Source organism: Equus caballus, chromosome X (genome assembly GCF_041296265.1).
Source record: "Equus caballus isolate H_3958 breed thoroughbred chromosome X, TB-T2T, whole genome shotgun sequence".
NCBI classification, from domain to species: domain Eukaryota; kingdom Metazoa; phylum Chordata; class Mammalia; order Perissodactyla; family Equidae; genus Equus; species Equus caballus.
The window spans coordinates 8,424,958-8,448,295 of record NC_091715.1 but is presented as its reverse complement, the minus strand read 5'-3'; the positions used below and the strand labels follow the sequence as shown (position 1 = coordinate 8,448,295).

Genomic DNA, 23,338 nt, shown 5'->3' with positions numbered 1-23,338 from the left:
CATGTCATTATTTGTCAAAACCTGTGGAGTGTGCAAGGCCAAGAGTGAACTTTAATGAAAACTATGGACTTTGGGTGGTAAAGAGGTGTCAACATAGGTTGATGATTGTCACAAATGTACTGTCACTCTAGTGCAGGATGTTGATAGCGGGGAGATCAACTGTGCCTGTGTGGGGATCGGGGGTATATAGGAATTCTCTGTGCTTTCTGCTCGATCTTGCTGTAAATCTAAAATGACTCTAAAAAATAAAGTTTATTAATTAAAAGAAAAGCTGGGAATGCTCCTCTTCAGTAAGGCAGTAGAAAGGATGTTTTTATTTGGTAAGAAGGATCAGATGACCTCTTAAAGTCCCTTCCAACCCTGAGGTTCCTTGATTTCTATGCTCTGTTTGGTGTCGGGATACACTGATTCTTAGGACAGGAAGGGATTTTAAAGGTCATCCAATGGATGAATTCTTTTCTCTGCGGCATGACTGCTGAAAGGTCATCTAGTCTGTGCTGGAAGATCTTCAGAGAATGGAAATTTGGTGCCTCTTTGATTAACTCTTTCAATACCTCCTTGAATCACTTTGTCTGAGAGTCATCCTTGCATTGAGACAATCTGTCTCCCATCGTTCCACCCTTTAGAGATATCCATGGGAATCAGAAAGACAGTAGTGGGTATCTGGAGACAAATCTGATATCTATTCAACAGAAATTCCACCAACAAATGTGAATCCCTTGCCATAGAAGTAGACATTGGAAGAAAGTGAGGCAGGGATCTGGGGCAATCAGACAGAACCAAAACAGACAGCAAGCTAGACTCAGAGTGACCTTGAGGTCCTGTAGGACAAAGGCAGAGGCTCAGTTTAGGTGTTTGTGAGGTTATTGCTGTGCAAGGCCACAGGCAAATTTGGGCAAAGGACACATTCATTTGTTTTTACCAGTGTCATCATCCTCTTGACGAATACTGAATTTATTTCACAACTAACTATTCCTAAATCGTACCTTCCCCAAAAGGTTCTTCTAAACTGTTTGCAGACAGAAAGATCTATTTTCTGAGATCACTTCCTTATTTAGAAAATACAAAAGAATTTTTCCAAATCAAGTAGATACTTCTCATTCCTTATTTCATTTGATATTCCTTTGAAATCCAACACGACTAAATACTCTTTCGTTGACACTTGCCCCTTTCTGTCTTGACCTCTATCTCTGGCCCATTTTCTCTCAGCTTCCTTCATTGGATTCTTTCCCCTGCCTTCTAATAGTGATAGTTTTTCCAAAGCCCCATCCCCAGCTTTGTTATATTACATAAAACATTTGCCAGGCAATCTAGCCACTCCGGAAGCTCTATCTACACTCATACGTTGATGAATCCCAAATGTGTATCTCTCCAAGAGCTTCTGTCCTGCACTCCTGACTCATCTCTACTGAACAGGCCACAGATACTAAGAGTATGTGTGCTCACAATGGATCCCACTGTCGTTCACTCCCTTGTTCATGGATTTCCAACTTGGTACCATATTTACCCAGTCTCCAAAGCTGGGAAACCAGAAGCACCTTGCATTCTTACCTCTCCATGTATTCCCATAATCCAGGCATGAAGTCCCATCAATTCTACCTCCAAGCAGCTCTAAAATCTGCCTCTTCCCTCCTCATCATCAATGACACGGGTCGTCATCTCTCATTTGGACTATTGTAATATTCTGCTTTCACTTTTACATTTTTCATTATAATATATTATAGTTTAGGTGCCTTTATAATGAACGCCAAGTTTCTTGACTTGGTCTTACCTTGTCCCCGTCTAGCTCCCCACAAGCCACTAACTGAAACTATTATTGGTGTTTGGTTATCTAGTATTTGCATCAAGATCTGTAGATAGTATGCTTTATGTCACAATTTCTTGGTTTATTAAAATCAAATTTCTATTAATTTTCTGCTACTATAGCTGAAGATTTAACCTTCTTCTCTCTCACACAAATTTCAAGTAGCCCTTCTTCCCAAGATTCTGTATATACCCAACTAGAAGGTAAGATTTTTCCTCAAAATTATCCCATCAAAACTAAAGTCCTTATTAAGACTTTCATATTACAGGCAGTCTCTCAATTACTTAATTTTGAACAACAAAGTACTATTTGGGGAAGATACATTAACCTGAAACGACCTCAATCAAACTCAGTTTGGATGCTTATAGAGGTCACTTGACACGATGGGGGAAGGTAAATAAATTTAACACAGATTGAGTCATCATTTCTGGAGAAATGACTTCAAACTGTAGCTCTGGGTGCCATTGTGTCCAAGCCTTTTTAAAAAAATCAGTTTATTACAATACATTAAATGCTTATGATGTGGAGCTCACTATGAATTAATGGGCATATGTGAATCATGATAAAAGTCCTAATGGCAGCAATATGCTCAGATTCAAAAAGTGCTGCAATCAACAACTTAGTGGATGCGAATATGACCCTATTTTCAAGTGGCTCTAGATGAAGGAGAAATGAATGTCAATGTGCATGTATAGAGTTTTAAAAAAATTGTATCATGAGATGTGAGAGTGAAAAAGAGCAATTTTGTTTAACAATATATAACATGAGTTTTAAAATATATACATAGACGTCTGGCCATTTCAACTCTGTCCCTAAGTATTGTATATTCAAGTTGATAAAAGAGAAGTTGCTTTAAAGTTTCTCATTTAGGGAAATGACAGTTTCACTTACATTCAGGGTCGACTTATATTTGGGCATATATTCTAGCTATATCTCCAGATCAAGACCTCCATTGGTCAATGCTGCTAGTAAGTAAGTACACTTCTCCTTCTCTGTTTCATGTTCTCTCCACCATAGGCAGTGTCTCTTGGCTATTAATTATGGAAGGGGAAGCAGTAATGTTCTCTCCTTTCCCTCCGCTGCTCCTTTCCCATTCCCACCAACCTAATTCTTTAACAAAATTCATCTGTGATTTGTCCAGCAAGGGTCACAAACTGTTGGCCCCTGAGTAAAAAATGACATAGATGTTTTGTTTGGTTTAAACAGAAATTTATAAATTAAATTAGTTTCCCAGTATTTTAAACTGAGAGAGTTCACCTGTAACCAAAGTACTATCTTCTTAATATTCCTTTTGTTTTTTACTCTTTTGCTTTATCAATTTCATGACCTTCACCCTAGAATGCTCAGTCATTCAGCTGCCTGGAGAGAGACCAGAATTCATTACAGAGGAAATTTGAAGAGAAAGTCCAAGGGAATGCTCATCTTCTGATCTTCAAAAACAGGCTTATGAAGCAGGACACTAATCTTCCAAAACTAGCTTTTTTCTTGAGAGAGGATTTTCTAGCTTACTTTCTGTCCCTCTTAAGTTTTCCTAGGGACAATTTTGGAGGACCCAGCCTCATAGATAATAGGCAATCTTCCATATGTGCCAGCTGGACACATCCTTTGGCAGTGAAGAGGACATGTTATAAGTCGAGTCACTATACAAGCTGCTTTGACTTGTACAATACCAGTTTACACTTGTTGATGCACCCCACCCAGTTATGTCTTCTTTCACACAAATGTGTTCCAGATAAGATGATACATTTTATGGGCCATCCTAGTTATAAAGGAAGTTAAGGGACAGCCCTCTGTGATGGTTAATTTTGTGTGTCAACTTGACTAGCCCACAGGGTACCCAGATATTTGGTCAAACATTCTCCATGTTTCTGTGAGGGTGTTTTGGGGCGAGAATAACATTTAAATTGGTAGTCCAAGTAAAGCTGATTGTCTTCCCAAATGTGGTTGGGCCTCATCCAATCAGTTGAAGGACTGAGTAGAACAAAAATGTTATCTCGAGTAAGAGAGAGCTCCTCCAACCTGATGGTTTTCAAATTGGTACGTTGGCTTTTTCCTGCCTTAGGATTTGAACTGAAACATAGGCTCTTCCTGGTTTTTGAGCCTGCTGGCCTTCAGAACGGAACTACACCATCAGCTCTCCTGGTTCTCAGGGCTTTGGACTCAGACTGAAACTAAACCACTGGTTCTCCTGGGTCTCCAGCTTGCCAACTCACCTACAGACCTTGGGATTTGTCAGCCTCCATAATTGCGTGAGCCAATTCCTTATAGTAAATATCTTTATACATACACACACACACATCCTATTGGTTCTGTTTCTTTGAAGAACCCTGACTAATATACCCTCCTAACTTCTGATCTGAGGAATTGTGAGAAGGAGAAGGAAAAAAGCAGGAGAGCAAAGTGGGCAGTTGGGTCTCCCGATTTTTTCTTTTTAGCCCGTGCTTGGCAAAGGAGAGACAAAATGGACAAATTGAGGAGAATATAGAGGATCTGGGACTCGGTGATGGAGCTTCCATATACCACTCTGCAGTGCAATCATATCACTTTGCCCAGCAAGCAAGTCATGCAAAAGGAGACCCTGAAATTCAGCTTGCTCAAGTTGCCCTGGGTTCCACTATGGAAAGTAGCTGAGTTTCTAGAGGTGGAGTTTGCTAAATGGAATGGCCATAGTGGGGGTAAGGTGGCATCCACTGAAGATTCTGTGGAAGACCACTTGAGTCAGGGTTGCTATGGTGTGAATATTTGTGTTCCCCCCTAAAATCATATGTTGAAATCCTAACCCCCAAAGGTGATGGTACTGGTTGGTGGGGGCCTTGGGGAGCTGATTATATCATGAAGGTGGAGACCTCATGAATGGGATTAGTGCTCTTATAAGAGATCCCACAGAGCTCCCCAGGCCCTTCCACCATGTGAAGGTACAACAAGAAGTCTGTAACCCAGAAGAGGGCCCTCACCTGACCATGCTGGCACCCTGATTTTGGACTTCCAGCATCAAGGACTATGAGAAATAAATTTCTGTTGTTATAAGTCACCCAGTCTGTGATATTTTGTTATAAGAGCCCGAATGGACTAGGACAGGATCAAACGGAAGTCAGGGTCAGAACTCGGGGGGGGGGGGGGTGTCTGAAATGATTAAAGAGGCAGAGCTGAGGCCAAAGCAGCCAGAACAACACAAGACCCTCACAAAGCCAAGAGTGGCCAGATTATCAGTTCCCCCATCAAAGATGTGAGCCACAAATGTCAGCCAAGCTAGCAGCACCCAAGTGGACAAGTAACATTGCTTTAGGAGCCACGAAGACAATCCAAAGAGCCTTCCTATAAGGAGGTTACAAGAGCTATAACCCTAGCCCACACATCTCAATGCTCTTCTAGAGAGAAAAGCAGAGGAGACTGGGTATTTTTATTAGTTTGAACCATATTAGTTGCCAATTTTCAACCATTTGTGACCTGAAAATGTGACAATAACATATTTCAAACTATATAAAAAGCATACAATGCAGTAATAAAAAGACAAATAACCCAATATTCAGAATAGGCAAAGGATTTAAATAGACATTTCTCCAAAGTAGGTATACAAATGGCCAATAAACACATAAAGAGATGCTCAACATTATTACTCATTAAGGAAATAAAAATTGAAACCCAATGAGATACTACTTCATACCTGGTAGGATGGCTATAACCAAAAAGACAAACAGTAACAAAAGTTGGCAGGGAAGCAGAGAAATTGGAACCCTCATACACTGCTGATAGGAATGTAAATTGGTGCAGCCACTTTGGAAAACAGTTTGGTAGTTCCTCAAAAAGTTCAGCACAAACTTCCCATGTGACCCAGCAATTTCACTCCTAGGTATATGCCTAAGAGAAGTGAAAACATACGTCCACACAAAGACTTGTGCACAAATGTTCATAGCAGCATTATTCGTAATAGCCAAAAAGTGGAAATAACTCAAACATCCATCAAACTAACGGATAAACAAAATGTGGGTTATCCATACAACGGAATATTATTCATATATAAAAAGGACTGAAGTAGTGATACATGTTATACATGGATAAACCGTGAAAACATTATACTAAGTGAAAGAAGCTAGTCACAAAGAGCCACATAGTATATGATTCCAATTATATGAAATGTCTGGAGTAGGCAAACACATATGGACAGAGAGAGGACTGACTACTAATGGGGATGAGTTTTCTTTCTAGGGTGATGCAATGTTCTGGAATTAGATAGTGGCAATTGTTGCACAACATTGTGAATATACTAAAAACTACTGAATTTTAAACCTTTCAAAGACGAATTTTATGGTATTTGAATTATATCTTAAATTTCCTAAATTTTCAGAGTGGACTAACACTTAAACAAGATTGACTTTTAGGCACTGTTGGTGTTTTCTTGTGTTTTTCCTCTAATCAGGAGAAGGGAGATTAGGAGAGGCCACAATTACAAGCTAAATAAAGAAATGAGGTTCTTTTCTTCATATCTATAATGCGGTATGAAAAAAATTTTCTGACCTTGCAATATGCATAAAGATCCAGCTTTCTGGTTCTCTTGAAATTTTTATCTTGTAACCGTGGGCTGGCAATCCTGTATGAAAGCCACTCACTCACACTATCTAGTTCTGAATATATTTGAATTTGTGATTCCAGATAAATGAGTCAATTCTAAAAGTTAAACATCAACAATCAGTGTTTATATTTGTTTCAGTTAGGAATATGTTTAGCTGCAAATAATAAACACCTAAATAACAGTACCTTTAATAAACAGGGGTTTCTTTCTCTCATATATCAAGATGTCTATAACTGGGTAGTTGCAGAATTTGGATCAAGAACTCAATGATAATAAGATCCCAGTGTTGCAGAGGCTACTAGCTGTCTACCAAAGATCTGTTTTCTCTGTATTACTTGAACCCTGAGATTATTTGAAGAGACAATGTGACAAGCTAAAAATGAAATTTCCTGTCTCCCTTACAACTAGGAGTATTTGAGATAGTCCTGGTCAGTATGATGTAAGTAAAAGTCACTGAAGGGGACTTCCAGGAAGGCAATTTTAAGGGAATTTTAACACAGTTAGCATATGCCTTCTTCTCTCTTCGCTCTGCCTCTTCTTTATGCCCAAAATGAAAATATGATGGCTAGAGCTCTGACATCCATTTTGAGAACAGGAGGATTAGGATGACAAAGCACAAAGTCAAAAGGAGCATGGGTCACTGGTTATATCATGTAGCTACCATAACAGCCTTGGACTACCCATTCTGGACTTAATGAAGCCTTAATTTAAGCCACCCTTTCCTGAGTTTTTATCACTGGCAGCTGAATGTAACTTCTGATTGATACATTGCCAATGTATCTATAGCTCTCTTGGTCTTTTCACTAAAGTATTAAAACCGCTGCTGCCTTGTTCATGACAAGAATATGGGAAAGGGGGAAAGGGTCTGTCACAGGCACAGCTTTCTTGTTCACTTAAAGACAGAGTAAGCAGTGGGGCATTATTCAGGCACTAAACAGATATCTTAACTAGTTGTCATAATTAGGAGCACACAAATTCTTCATTGAATATGTACTACTACATTTCCTTTTAAGGAAGTTTTGCTAGCTGGGACAAATAAAGATGGCATCTCTGTAAGCCATCCACTGAACTTGGAATATGCCACCGATGCTCTAGTCCAGGTTCTTTGAAACCCACATTCCCAACTACGACATGCTGCAGAATGACTCAGTTTTCTTATCCACTTCCCTCTACTCAAACTAAAGCAAAATACTCATTTCAAGAGTACGTAGATGCAAATACACTAAAACCACGTGGCCATGAGTATTCAATAAGATACAGGCTCACCCAATTCACAATAACTAAGATGAGGAAACAACCTAAATGTCCATAGACGGAAGAATGGATAAAGAAAATTGGCATATACATACAATGTAATATTATTCAGCCTTTAAAAAAAGGGAAATCCTGCAATATCTGACAACATGAATATACCTGGATTATGCCAAGTGAAATAAGCCAGTCACAGAAGGACAAATACTATGATTCCACTTATATGAGGAACTCAGAGTAGTCAAACTCATAGAAGCAGAGGGTACAATAATGGCTGTCAGGGTCTGAGTGGAGGGGAAAACAGGTTTAAAGTTTCAATTATGCAAGATGAATAAGCTCTAGAGATCTGATGTACAGCTCTGTGCCTATAAGTTAACAATACTGTATTGGACACAAGAATTTGTTAAGAGGGTAGATCTCATGTTAACTGTTCTTAATACAATAAAAAAATTTTTAAAAAGTTACAGACTCATCCAGATAACTGGAAAAATGTTTGTAGGTATATATATATATGTAAACATATAATTTCCATCTAAATGAAAACACAAAATTTTGAAATTACTGTAGCAAACTCGACATACGCCAAGAACACATCCTTTTGCAGGCCCAGTTTAAGCCACGTTATCCTAAACAGTTAATCACTTCTCCCTTACACCTTTCTCTGAAACTTGCACGTGCCTCTCTTGCTGTGCCTGTCATTTTGTAAGAGACTTTGTTTTCTCATCTCTTTCCTACTTGTCTAGGAGCCTTTTGAGGTCAGCAACTGCTCTTCTCTATTTCCTTACAGATAAATCTAATTACTTAACACTGGATAAATGTTCTATAAATACTGGCTGGTTTGAATGAAGCTCTAGATAAAACTCATCCCACTTTGAAGGAGGCCCATCAGTAAGACAAATCTTAAATTATCTGTACTTGCAATTTTTACAATACACAAAAAAAGAAAACCCATTAAAAAGTACTCAAGTCTTTAAGAACTTGACTTTGACGACCCGCAAAGAAGACCAAGGACATCTTGTTCCCCTTGACAGGTATTTATTATTTATCCTTCCTATCAGAACTCATAGATTTTGTTCATGCTTCCTGTTCAATCAGCACCAAGAGGCGTAATGGTTGTGAAAGGTCCCTAATGTCTTTGGCGCCCCTCTCCCAGCCTCTATTTTAGGGCAGAGCGGATGAGCTCATTTACAGAAAGACTTGCCAGGCTCTGCATATGGTTTGTAATATAAATAGATCACATCTTGGGCATATCAGCAAGATAGAGGAGGTTTGCCCTCCCCAAAGTCTGCTGAAGTAGAAATTCTCACCTAAAACAGTAGGCAAGCCACCTCTACTTTCTACTTCTCAAGGAATTTAAGGATGTGTAGTGTGAAAATTTCAATCTTTGGCAAACTTAGATGAGTCTTGGACTATCCAAAAATAAAATATGCCACAACTAAAGACTAAATGGTAATCCTGTTTAATTTCAGACTTTCACCTATCACTGGGCTTTGTCACTGCATGTTTATTAAGATCAATTTAGGTTCGTGCTCTGGATTATAACCTATTGCATTAGCCTGAACATATATTGATCACATTCTATTTTGTCATTTATAAGTAAAACCTGATAATTTGGCTTACTCATGATACAAGTCTCTTTAAAATAAAAATGAATCTACAAGGTAAAGTTGACCATAAAACACAATGATCCTGAGGAATACAATAATCATAAACAGAAGGTCTTTTCAGTCTATTTCAACATCTAATTATTTGCTTCTTTTCAATAATTTTATTTAAAATAGTTTAAGACTCACAAGAAGTTGTAAACTACTATAGAGTTCTCTGTCCCCTACGCCCAGCTTGCCCAAATGAGAACATCTTACATAACCACAGCACATGGCCAAAGTCAGGAAATTGACACTGATGCAATACTATTAACTCAACTAATAATCTTATTTGGGTTTCACTCTTTTGCTGCACTTTTTGGGGGGTAGAGGTGGAGTGTCTCGTTCTATGGAATTTCATTGCATGTTTAGACATGCGTAATCACCACCACAACCAGGACACACACTGCCATTACTTTTAAACATTTATGGAAGCCCAACTATGCACTACACACTTTTAGGCATTTTTTACATAATAACCTTATGAGGTAAATTTATTATGTCCATTTTGGAGTGAGAAGACTTACATAAAGATGACAAAGCAGATATTTCTCCTTCTTTTGGTCCTTTAATATCAAGCCTGCGGCTAAGAGGCACACTTGTCTAATGACATTAATTTCAATATGAGGGACTGATTTTTTAAAATCTTTATATTGGGACTTTACTAAGTCATAGCTGTTCCATTTTCAAACGTATAAAGTTCACACAATCTGTTCACTTTTTTTTTTTTTTTTACTACTATTAGGCATGAAGTGAGTGAAGAGACCACAAAACAAAGAGGGTCCATCCCGCAGCTCAGGAAGGCAAAACTTCCAGGTCTTAAGTCCCTTTTGCTTTTCCTCAAAACCATAGCAACTCTATTTCTGCTCTTGTTTTTCTCCTGCACTCAGACAACAACATTTTTATCCTTCGGGAATTATTTCTAAAAATAAAATGAGAAAGAAGAAACATGTAAAGGTCTCTATCTTTGGTTTCTAAATGTTACTCTTAACCTCCTATTTAGTTTAATTCCCTACTAGAAAACACTCCATCCATTGCACTATCTTCAGGCTCCAGGCAGTTAGAAAATGAATGACCTTAATGCTTCATGTGCCTCTGTCCCTTCTACTACCACTGGGGGTCTCAAAAAGGAAATACGGTGGAGCCCGCCGGGGCTCAGCCCTGAGCTATGGACCATTACTTCTTGTTCCTCCACCTCTGCCTTTCACCAACTATTAAACCAAGTTCACACTAAACAGTTGCGACCTCACACATGAGATTTCCTCTTACTTCACTGGGCACTCCTTCTCAGTCTCTTCTCCCATTTCCTCCTCCTCTTTCTGATCACCAAAGTTGGAGTTCTTGGGGACCATCCTCAGTCTTTTTCATAAAACAGTGATTCTCTACCAAGGGTGATTTTTACCCTTGGGGACATTTGGCAATGTCTGGAGACAATTTTGGTTGTCACAGCGGGGGTGGCGGGGGAGGTGTTCTAATGGCATCTAGTGGGTAGGGCCAGGGATGCTACTAAACACCCTGCAATGTACATTGTAGGACAGGACAGCCCCCACAACAAAGAATTATCCCACCCGAAACATCAATAGTGCCAAGGCTATGAAATCTTGCCCTAAAAGACCTTATTCAATGCCATGATATACCCAGATTCAGTCTGCATGCTGATGAAAATTTCAGTCTCTAGTCCTGCCTTCTCCCTCAACTCCAGGTTCTTATATGCAGCTGTCTCCGCTTATGTCTACTAGATGCCTCAAATGTAACTTGTTCACAACCACGCTTTTGCTGTCATCCACAAACCTGCTTCTCCCCTAGTCTTCAATGATGGCACCATCCAAGTAACCATCTTAGATTCAAATTCCAATTTTATGGAAATCATTTGGTGGAGGCATACTGTGATTAAATCAAAGAACTGTGGAGCTGTTAGGGATCCGTCTCATTTGGGAGATGAGGAGCCAAGAACCAGACGTTTTTGAGATGTATCTAAATCTACACATTTAATGTGATGGAAGAGCCAGAATGAGAACTTTTGTTTCCTACAGCTTCAGGTCCAATAAGCTTTTCTGTAGTTGACTTGCCTCCCTTGGGTAAAATATGTAGCCCAGTTGCTGTCACTTCATTATTTTCATAAGTCATTGTTAGACAGGCAGCTCTGTATAGCACAGGGGTCAGCAAACTACAGTCTGTGGGCCAAACCTGGGCTACCACCTGTTTTTGTATGGCCCGTGAGCAGAATGACTTTACCATTTTTGAACAGTTCGGAAAAATTCCAAAGAACAATAATTCATGATGTGAAAATTATATTAAAAATAAATGTTTGTGTCTGCAAATAAAGATTTATTGGAACATAGCCACACTCATTCATTTATGTATTGTCTATGGCTGCCTATGTACTACAACAACAGAATCGAGTATTTGCAACACATACCGTCCGGCCAGCAAAACTGAAAATATTTACTATCTGGCCCTTTACAGAAAAAGTTTGCTCACTCCAGTATACTGACAAGAGCTCAAATTTTAGAGTTAAAAAAACATGGATTTCAGCTTTGTCTCAGCTGGCAGTGTGATCTTTGAGTAAGATCCAATGTCTGTAAGCTTCTAATTAAATGGGGATAATAATACTTTACTTGAAGGATTGTTAGGAGTATTTGAAGTTTATCTGTAAAGGTTTGGAATATAGTAGGAACTCAACAAATATTAGCAATAATAATATTTATGAATATTATTTTTAGCACAAGCTTTATCCCTCAAAATTTCCCCTTTGGTATGCTTTGAGAGTTCCTGTGTCAAATGCCTTTTTCTGAAATCCAGACAAATACACAACTTAGAATCCTGTCCCAGTCCCTTTCACCTATAGGTTGGGTGATGACAGAACAAGTTCCCATCACGTCATGTTTTGACAGCAAACTGGAGGGAGGTTAACATCTCTATAATTCACATGTCATCGAACCTAATCATGAATTCCCTGAGTAATTAGTTTCCTGGAAAATTGTTTCCTGAGTGATAAAGGTGACACTATCTGAAACAGGAAATCATCATGACCTGCCCAATCCTCTTTCCATTTTCTTATCCCAAGAATGTCAGAAAATAAGTTAACAGAAAATGGGGGAACTAACATTATGTTAGTAAAATAGCATGTAGAAATAGTCCCCAAGTTCCCAGAACCCCACTCTTTCAGATTTCCTGGAGGGCACTTAGAGTGGCCATAGAGACAGAGATTGGCCTTGATTTTTGAACGGCATCCCTACAGCCTTCTAGGGATAAGAGATGAGGACATGCCTGACACTCACCTTGCCTCCATCGGGGCCTTGACCTCAGCCCTGGCCACCTCCAGTCCTTCAGGAGATTCTGCCATCCCTGGTGGCTTTGTGGCCTCAGGTTTGCCTCCTGGCTTACATCTCATTGCTGGAGTGGAGAAATGGTCAACTCTAGCTCTTTTTCTTTGTGTGACCCCATCCTTTCCCCCTCTTGCATCCCGCCATTTTCTCCTGCTCTCTAAGGCAGTTTTGGCTGAGCAGAGAGTCACTTCCAGCCTCCTTAGACTTCCCCTTCTCACTGAACTCCCCTTTCTATGGTACATTCTGGGATGATCCACATTTCTCACGAGTGACAAGACGTCATCTTGCTAATTAACATATGGCCTAATTATGGCTGTGTTACACTTTAGAAGACAGAATTAAAGTCTGAAGTGACCTAAGTAATTAGGAGGGGCAGACAGAGACAAATGAAAGCAGCAGCAATAAAGTGGGGGTGGGTAATGACTTGGCCATGTCCTGTGAGGTTGAAAACAACTAGCTGCAACTCAGGTGCATGGACACCTTGGGCTCGGCTCTAAGCAGGCTGCTGTTATAAAAAGGGAGCATCCTATGTAGGGCAAGATGGGATTTTCTTTTCTCCTCCCCTTCTTTACCCTCTCCTCCACCATCCCTGGTGCAGAGGTGGCACTTGATAAGATAGAGTAAATGAATCAGAAAAATTCATGCCCACAAAGTTGAATTTTCACATGGTGCTTCAGAAGAGACAGGCTGGTGGAGGTGGGGGCAGTGTGATAGCTTAATTGATGTGCTGAGGTTGTCACTGCTAGTAAGTTGTCCCTACTCCGCTAGTAAGTTTGGCCTAGGATTAGGACAAACAAGGACATGTTGGGTGCACTGGTTGAGTTCCCCCAGAAGTCAACCTTGAGTCAAGAATGTGAGTACGAGGGCCGGCCCCATGGCCAAGTGGTTAAGTTCGCACATTCTGCTTCAGCAACCCGGGCTCACCAGTTCAGATCCTGGGTGCAGACCTACACACTGCTCATCAAGTCATGCTGTGGTGGCATCCCACATAGAAGACCTAGAATGACTTACAACTAGGATATACAACTAGGTACTGGGGCTTTGGGAAGGAAACAAAAAAAGAGGAAGATTGGTAACAGGTGTTGGCTCAGGGCCAATCTTCCTCACCCCAAAAAAGGGTGGGGGGGAGAATAATATTTCAGAGGAGATCTAGGAAACCCTGGTGAAGAATGAGAAAATGAGACAGGGAAGGGAAAGAAGGCAATAAAAGGTATGTTAGCAAGCAAGTTAGCACTGTGGGCCTCAGAGCTCAATCCAGCTGGGGAATGGGGGAGACAGAGTAGAACAGGGGTCAGCCAACTTTTCCTGTAAAGGGTCAGATGGTGAATACTTTAGGCTTTGGGGGACACGATGTCTGTTACAATGACTCAATTCGCCATCACAGAGAAAAAGCAGCCATAGATAGAACGTAAATTAATAGGTACAGCTGTGTTCCAATGAAACATTATTTACAAAACCAGACAGCCAGCATAAGGGCTATAGTTTGTCAGTCTGCTGCTATAGAATAGGGTTTCTCAAACTCTTGTGGTGAAAAATCAATTTTAAAAAAATGTCCAACCCATTGCAAAACAAGACTTTTGTAAATACAACAAAAATGAATCATTAGAAAAATGAAATTTAAAAAAGACATACAAAAGCAAGTCTTTTTAAAAATTATTAGAATCAAAAGACACACAATGTCTGTGTTCAATTGCTATAAAAGTTTCTAAATGCTTACTCTGCAGCTCTTCACCTAATTGATCACAGACAGGTCGGGCCCTTAATCTCAGCCACAGACAGGTCGGACCACAGTTCACTGCCCTCTTGTCCCCCTCACCAGGTGAGGAGGCTGGGACAGTTATCCACTGATACCTGTCCATCGTTATCAAGGGCTGCTCCGCAGGACATTGACTCTGGTCCTTCTGGCCTGGCACATGGGCCAAGTACATTTCTGCAGTCCAAGAAGGTGAAGAAGCACAGGAGTCCCTGGTAGGAAGATATAGGCCTGGAAGCAAAGAGTAAGAACTGAGAGGCCATGGGCAGAGCACTGCCAGTGTCTCTCCAGTGTGATAGAGTAGAAAAACCATAGACTTTGGAGGCAAAAAAGTTGGGATAAAAGTCCAGGCTCTCCTACTTAACTTCTCTGTCTCTTCACTTACTTTTCTAAAAAATGAGTATAACATGGTAAGGGTTTGGCTGAGTTTGAGTTTTTTTTGAAGGCTTTATGTTTTTAGAGCAGTTTAAGGTTGACAGCAAAACTAAGGGGAAAGTACAGAGATTTCCCATATACCCTCTGCCCCGACACATGCATAGCCTCCCCCATTATCAATATCCCCTACCAGAGTGAGACATTTGTCACAACTGATGAACCTACACTGACACATCATTATCATCCACAGTACATAGTTTACCTTATGGTTCACTCTTGATGTTGTATGTTCTATGGGTTTTGACAAATGTATAATAACACATACCCACCATTAAAGTATCATATAGAGCATTTTCACTGTCCTAAAAATCCTCTGTGCTCTGCCTATTCCTCTCTCCCTCCTCCCTAATCCCTGGAAACTGATGACCTTTTTCCTGTCTCCATAGCTTTGCCTTTTCCAGAATGTCATACCATTGGAATCCTACAGTATGTAGCCTTTTCAGATTGGCTTCTATCACTTAGTAATACGTATTTAAGCTTCCTCCATGGCTTCTTTGGCTTGATAGTTCATTTTTTAGTGCTGAATAACATTACATTGTCTGGATGCACCACTGTTTATTTATCCATTCACCTACCAAAGGACACCTTAATTGCATCCAAGTTTTAGTAATTATGAATAAAGCTGCTGTAAACATCATGTGAAGTTTTTGTGTGGATATAAGTTTACAACTCCTTTGGATAAATGCCAAGGGATGCAGTTATTGGATAATATGGTAAGAGAATGTTTCATTTTTTAAGAAACTGCCAAACTGCCTTCCAAAGGGGCTGTATCATTTTGCATTCCCACCAGCAATGAATGAGAATTCCTGTTGCTCCACATCCTTGCCAGCATTTGGTGTTATCAGTGTTCCAGATTTTGGCCATTCTAAGAGGTATGTAGTGTCATCTCACTGTTGTTTTAATTTGTATTTTTCTGATGATATATGATGTGGAGCATCTTTTCATATGCTTATTTGCCATTGCATATCTTCTTTGATAAGGTGTCTGTTAAAGTCTTTGGCCTATTTTTTAATTGGGTTTTTTATTTTCTTACCATTGAGTTTTAAGAGTTCTTTGTAAATTTTGGGTAACAGTTCTTCATCAGATATGTCTTTTGCAAATAATTTCTCCCAGTGTATGGCTTGTCTTCTCATTCTGGGATGAGTTTTAAGTGGCTTGATGAGAAGCCCTAGCATATGTGGAACATTTGGGCATATTAACAAGAGCTCAGTAATAACTCTTTCCCCATAAAATCCCAAAATTATATAAAAGTTAAAGCTAGAAGAGATCTAATATATCCTCTCCATGAATCTGTATTTTTCTCCCTTACACTCTATTTTGCATCCTTCAGCTGCACTCACCCACTAGGTCAAATGTGGTGAAGGTGACAAGGATGAGTCATAAAGGAGATGGGGCTGCAGTGGTAGCCTTGGAAAATGGATGGGATTTTAATAAGACAGGGAGAAGGGAGAGAAAACTTAAATAGTAAATATTTATTAAGCATCTATTATATCCTAGGCTCCATGGGGTATACATGTAAGAATAATAAACTGTCCTTACTTTTAAAGAATTTATGTTTAATGAGGGTGGATAATAAGGTCATGAGATGAACAGTGATACTCACTGGTTGTCTGCTAAGTACCAAGGATCTTGCTAGAATCTTTGTAATGATTAGCTATAATCCAGTTGACAACTCTGCAAAGAAAACATGCTGACCTTATTTTAAAGAGGAAACCAGTGCTCAAGGAGGATGAGTGACTCATTCAAGGCCATAGAGCTAGTAAGAAACAGAGGTGGGATTCAAATCCAGGGCTGTCTGATTGCAATGTTCACACTCCTCATATACTGAGCTGCTGAGGAAGAGCTTGTGAGACAAATCACAGATCATCTCACGGTGAGGCATACAATCAGGACTGGGACTAGAATACACACAGACTCATAAAATGGAAAACAATCAACAGGGAAGACACGAAAGAAATGGCCTAACCATAAGTGCAGTTTGCGAAAACAGAAATAGGAAAAGTGGAGTCACATCATTGAGGGCTTTGACCACAAGCCTAAGGTCTTTGAAAGTGTTTGCCCAGGCAATGGACATCAGACACTCTCAGTGGGACTTTTCTAGGAGCTAGAAACAATAAATTAAGATCCATCTAAAAAAATCAATTAAAAAATTAAACTAAAATGTGATAAGAGAGAAGAGCTGTCCTCACAAGAAGGTACATGTCTTACAAAGCAACAAGAATTCCAACAGGGCAATCCTGGCTCAAGAACAGACAGAAGCCAACTAATAGATGAGAATCAGTAGCCCAGAAAAAGCTCAAATTTAATTTCTGGTAGAATATCCTAGGAAATAATGAAGCTTATGAAAAAAGAAAAATGCAGAAAGCTATTCACACATCTAATGTTCCATTAAAGAGTATGGTTAAGGAAATGACAGTCCTTCAGCTCCATGGAATAATGTGTGGCCATTCAAATAATTATAAAAACCATAGCAACATTAAAAAAATATTTAGGCATGATATAACTATGAAAAATATGGTGCATTACTTTTCTATTGCTGTTTAACAGGTTACCACAAGCTTAGCTGCTTAAAATAACGCACATGTATGATCTTACAATTCTGGAAGTTAGAAGTTCGACACAGGTTTTAAGGTGTCAGCAGAGCTGCATTCCTTTCTGGAGGTTCTAGGAGAGAATCTGTCTTGTGGCCTTTTGCAACGTCTAGAGGGCACCCACATTCTTTGGCTCTCGGCCCCTTCCTCCATCCTCAAAGACAGCAAAGGCCAGCCAGTTGAGTCCTTTTCACATGGCATCACTGACTTCCTTGCATAGTCACATTTCCCCCTGAGTCTTCTGCCTTCCTCTTCCATGTTTAAGGACCCTGTGATTACATTGGGCCCATCCAGATAATCCAGGTTAATCTCTTTATTTAAGGTCAGAGATAAGCAATCTTCATTCCATCTGCAACTTTAATTTCCAATTTTTCATGTAACCAAATTACCAGGTTCAGGGGATGAGGACATGGACATCTTTGAGGGGTCATTATTCTTCCTATCACATACGGTTTTCAACAGATGGAGAAAATATATTAAAATGTAAAATGTTAGAGGGGTGAATAATGGGTGAATATTTTCTATTCTATTTTCCAAACCTTTTATGTTGGCATATTATTTCTACAATCTTTTGTAGGCAAAAGAGTGGTGGCTGATAGGGGCAAAATATGAGGAAGATTTGCTAAATTTCAGCCTAATAAATACTGGGCTAGCACATTGAGGTCTATTGCATTGCTACTGTTTTTGCTTTTCCTTCTGAACATTTTCAGATTTCCTTGTATTAGTTATCTGTTGCTGCCTAACAAATTACCCTAAAACTTAGCAACTTGAAACACCACACATTCATTGGTGAGGGATCTGGGCACAGCTTAACTGAGTCCTCGGTTTCAGAGTCTTTCACAGGGCTGCAATCAAGATATAAGACTCATTGGAAGGCTTGACGGGGAAGAATCCACTTCCAAACTCACTCAGGTGGTTATTGGCAAGATTCACTTCCTCAAGAGTTGTTGGACTGAGAGCCTCAGGTCCTTGCTTGGAGTTGACCAGAGGCCATCCTCAGTTCCTTGCCATGTTGGCCTCTCCAGTTTGCTTCATCACAGCCAATGCATGAGATGAGTCAGAGAGAGAGAGAGTCTAAATATTTTGTAAGTAACAGTCTTTTCTAACCTAACCTCAAAAGCATCATCCAATCACTCTTGATATATTCTGTTGGTTAGAAGCATATCACTAGGCCAAGCCTACACTCAAGGAGAGGAGATTACACAAAAGCATGAATACCAGGATGTGGAGATCTTTGGGGCCATCTTAGACACCACAAGCATATTTTACTGAGATCACTGATTTCAAGCCAGCTTGCACTAGAAATTTTGTGAAGTGACCACAGAACTGCTTCCATTCCTGCTTCTAGAAATGGAAGCACAACAACGATTCCTTTGTCATACCATTTAAGGAAAAAAATAAAAGATGATGTGTACTTTATTCGTTGCCATGGTGCAGTATCAAGACAATAAGGTAGTTAAGGGGACAGCCAGGGAAAAATCATAGTCAATGTCTAATTTCAGAAAAATCGAGTAAGTTGGCCTTTTGTCTGTGTTCATGCACAATCCATGAAATGTGGTGTCAGAAGAGCTAGTCCTCTTAGTTGTTCCATAGTTCTCCCTGATTTCCCACTTTTGCTAAAAACTCAACTCCTCTGAAAGTGTGCCAAGATTAACCCTCTCTAGTTCCAACCTGTTTATTGAATAACTTCAAATAGCTCATGAATAATGCTACATATATGTTAAGAGTCAGCTATGTAGCTTGAGAATTCCTTCTCACCATGAGTATAAAATATTTTAATATTATGGATTGTGTCAATCCAAATCACAGGCATTGAGAATAAAAACAGACCTGGAAAGGATCTTAGCAATTCTCTCTTTATTAGTTCTCAATCTTGACTGCACATTTGAAATCACCAGGGGGAACTTTTTAAAATTCTGATATCCAGAGCACACCCCAAAACAGTTGCATTAGAATCTCCGGGGGTAGAACTCAAGAAATCGGTGTTTTTAAAGCTCTCCTGTTTTGTAGTGAAGGTTTAGAACCACTACTCTATTCCAGAAAATGGATGTTCAGAGAGGTAAAGTGACTTTCCTCAGATGGCATAGTTAACTAGTAGCAGAACCACCAGCACTGTGCTTTCTTTAGAACTAGTACTGTAGGACTGAAATCTACACTGGGTATGACCCAAACCAGTGGTCCCCAACCTCGGCTGCCTAATAGAGGCATATGGAAGCCTTTTAAAACATATAAATTCCTGGCCCCCACTCCAACAGAGGTGCTGATTTAAATTTTTATGAAGCTCTCCAGGTGATTCTAATGTATACCCAGGGTTGAATACTACTGATCTAAAATTGTAGCATACAGCATATGACGTATCTACTCATCTTTCTTAACCACAGACCACAAAGTAGGAGGATGTGTCTCCTTCAGGTCCAAGTGGCCTTATCAGAGTGAAGTCATGTCCGTCAACTCTTAACGTGCAGAAGGAGAATATGGAATAGACATAATACATTAAAACTACCCAAAAATTATAGGAATTCCCCTCTGAAGAATGAGAAAGATTTCCAACAACATGCTACATTGTTTAAAGCTTTAATACCAGAAGAAAATATAGCATTGATCATGTAAGAATCAGTCTAAGAAATAACATAAGGGAGTTTGTGATACAAATACTATCTTAAATGTGAGATGTTCAAAGGTGATGGGAAAGAACAGATATGTTCTTAGGAGCCTTGAGTAAGTCCCTGTGAGGAGGAGTAATTTAGGAGTGAGTATGTGGAGATGCCTGGATTGGGGTCCAACCAAGGAAAGTATATTAGGTACCTATTGCTACATAACAAATTACCTTAAACATCAGTGGTTTAAAACAACAAACATTTATTATCTTACAGTTTCTGTGGGTAAGAACTTGGGAGCAACTTAGGAGACCAGTTCTGGTTCAGGGTCTCTTATGAGATTGCAGTCATGGGACTGGTTGGGCTACAGTCATCTGAAGGCTTGACTGAGATTGAAGCATTTGTTTCCAAAATAGCTCATATGGTGAACAAGTTGATGGTGGCTACTGGCAGGAGGCCTCAGTTCCTTGCCACATTGACCTCTTCATAGGGCTACTTGAGTGCCCTTACAGCAGGATGGCTTGCTTTCTCCAGAGTGAATGATCCAAGAGTGAGCAAGGAGGAAGTCACAATGCCTGCTATGATGCAGTCTCAGAAGTCATGTATTATCACTTCCACCTTATTTATTAGAAGCAAGACATTTAGTCAAGGCCACATTCAAGGGGAGAGAAATTAGGCTCTACTTTTTGAAGAATGTGTCAAAGAATTTGTGGACATATTTTAAATCATCACATAAAGCAAGAGAGAAGAGGCAAAGACCAGAGCGGGCTTGCTGGTAGACCTAAGACAAACTCCATTTCCTGTAAGAAGCTGACAAGTAACACAGACCTTCCACCCTTTGACAACTGCCAAGAGGTCCAGAAACAGGCCTTTGGAACCGGCTAGAAGAGCCTCTGGCAGGAAACAAGGGATTATCTGAGATTTTACGAACAATTTTGCTTCACCAATATCTATCCACCTGCATCCTGAAGGCTGGAATTATTTTAATATTGAGGCGAAAGTCACAACTGGAGATAAGAGACAACAAATGAAAATGACAATGGAAATAAACACTGATACATCCCAAAATGGAAAAGTTCACCAGCCAATAGGTGGGGGGACTCAGATCACAGACTTAACCTTCTCATGCAAGGAAATGATGACAGATTCTAAAGAATTAGGAAAAAGGGCACAGAAAGGTTAAGCTGAGAAGTAGGAGGACTGGAACTTAATGACCCCACAACTCTGCACAGGTGGGGTTTCCAGTTGTTCAATGATTAATCAGCTACTTCTGTATTTTTGCTTCGTACTCAATACAATAAGAAATTTTAAGCCAGACAGGTAATATCTCATTCTCTGGAGCCCTGAGGGTGAATCTCAGTTCCACTCTTTGCGGTGTACTTTAGCAAGCCACGTAAACTTGAGGATGCATCTCTCCATCCTCATTTGGACAATGAGGAGAATAATAGTGCTTACTTTATAAATTACTGGGTGGGCTAAACAAGTTATTATTTTCTCATCATTAAAAAAAAAAACACTTGTTAATAGTATGGCAAGACACTCCAAGACTCAACCTCAACATTTCTGACTATTTGCTGATTAGAAGCAGTAAGCAAACTTCTAGAAATCTGCTTCCTTAATTACTGCAGGTATTTGTCCTTCCAAATGACTCTGTTGGAAGGAGGGGCCATTTTAGCGAGCCTTCTGGTTCACATACATATGTTAAGAGCTGAGTCATAATCCTTGGATAGCTCCTGACTACTCGAAAGCAGTAAGGTTAATTATTAAATGTCAATAAATATTTTTGGCTTTTTCTCATTTCAGTTTTTACACACACAAAAAATAGTATTTAAAATTACCTTTGAGATTAAAAAGTAATCAATTTAGTAAAGTTTCCGACTCAAAAACTAGTTCTTCTCAGCTTTTACATTCAATTTACTAATCATATTATTGTATTTATAAATCTACCAAATTTTAATAATCACTCTTGGGGGATCTTTAATTAATGTTTGTTCCCACTACCAATATAGTTGATTAGACTTCCTTTAGTAATATTAAACAGCATTTAAAATTCTAATATATTCTATTCCTTTTTTACATGCTTCAATTGTGTAACAAACCTTCCCAAGTACTAAAGTAATATTTATAAATCTAACAGATTAAATTTGTGAATATGTTGATAAACTTAAGTTTTCCTGACTTTTCTAATATTGCTTATAAACTTCATAAGATTTCAAGTTAAAATCACAAGTTAAAATCAATAACTCAAATATGCATTTTTGAATTGGTATCACAAAGCTGACTGGTTATTTTAATAGGCAAATCCTCTTAAACATTAAAAACAGCTAAAATACCAAATATGTATAGGTTATTCTTAAACACAATAATGCTATAGTTTTGAGTCTCTTAAATTTTTTTCTAAATTTTAACTTTTCCTAGGATTAAAAGATGTTTATCCACTAAGGACACGCAACTGTTTCCTTAAGCATTGAGCATCCTAATGTTTTCATTCAAGCAGCGTGGCATCCCCTGAGAATGCTGCGTCACCTCCCTAGCTGATGTTTGGGCTTGTTATCTAGTTCCCTGAAAAGAGGCCCATCCCTCAGCCTCTATGAGATTCTCACACACAACCCTCAAGGGCCACACTGAACTGTCTTTATAGCTGACAAGTTAATGCTCTCTACACGGGTGGTCTCACAGCTCGACTCCATGTAATCTGATTCTTGAGTCTGCTACTGAAAGCCCTTCCCCAAATCTAAATGATCAGGTTTTCAATATATTCAGCTCATGAAGATACTGAATACCTTCTCCTCTACTTCTAAAGATTTGAGTGAACCCTGTAGTCTTTTCATATCCTTACTATCTAGTAAAATCACAGTACCATAGTTATTAAAATAACAGGCAACTGGAGAATGGAGTCGGGGCACAAACAGAAGCAGGACGAAGAGTTAGGAAAGTATTTGGTGGTCTAGGCGAGACATGATAGTGGCCAGGACCAGGGTGATATTAGTGGAGATGGACAAACCTAGACAGATCAGGATATATTCCAAAAGTAACACTGGCAGGACTTAGTGATGGATTGTAACTCTTGGAAGGGAAGAAAGGAATCAGGGATAATGCCTGGATATTTGCCTGAGCAACCAGGTGGTTTGTTACTGTTTACCAAGCTAAGGAAAACTTGAGTGGGAGGATATTTGAAGAAAAACTTCCGTAATTTTCTCTTAGATATGTGAAGGTTGAGATGCTGTGATACTGTGATTTATAATAAGAAATATGTATATTTGGTCTTCATACCTGTTTCTGGCACAGAGCTCCTAAAACCCTTGAAATTTCCTAAGAGATGAGAGTAATAAAGATGTCTTTTGTTATGTTAATAAGGTAACTTT

At 39.4% G+C, this 23,338-nt stretch overlaps 1 protein-coding gene across 4 annotated transcripts in view; it reads right to left on the bottom strand.

Moving 5' to 3' along the window:
• Window positions 1–23,338, bottom strand: part of FRMPD4 (FERM and PDZ domain containing 4) — a 798,322-nt gene that overhangs the window by 755,175 nt on the left and 19,809 nt on the right. For 2 of the 4 annotated variants that reach the window (XM_070257123.1, XM_070257120.1), the window contains exon 1: window positions 12,550–12,677. The exons of the other annotated variants lie outside the window; for them this stretch is intronic. The gene's annotated coding sequence lies outside the window, so the exon portion shown is untranslated. Of the gene's footprint in view, window positions 1–12,549; window positions 12,678–23,338 lie in introns of those variants that run through there. 4 annotated transcript variants of the gene reach the window in all.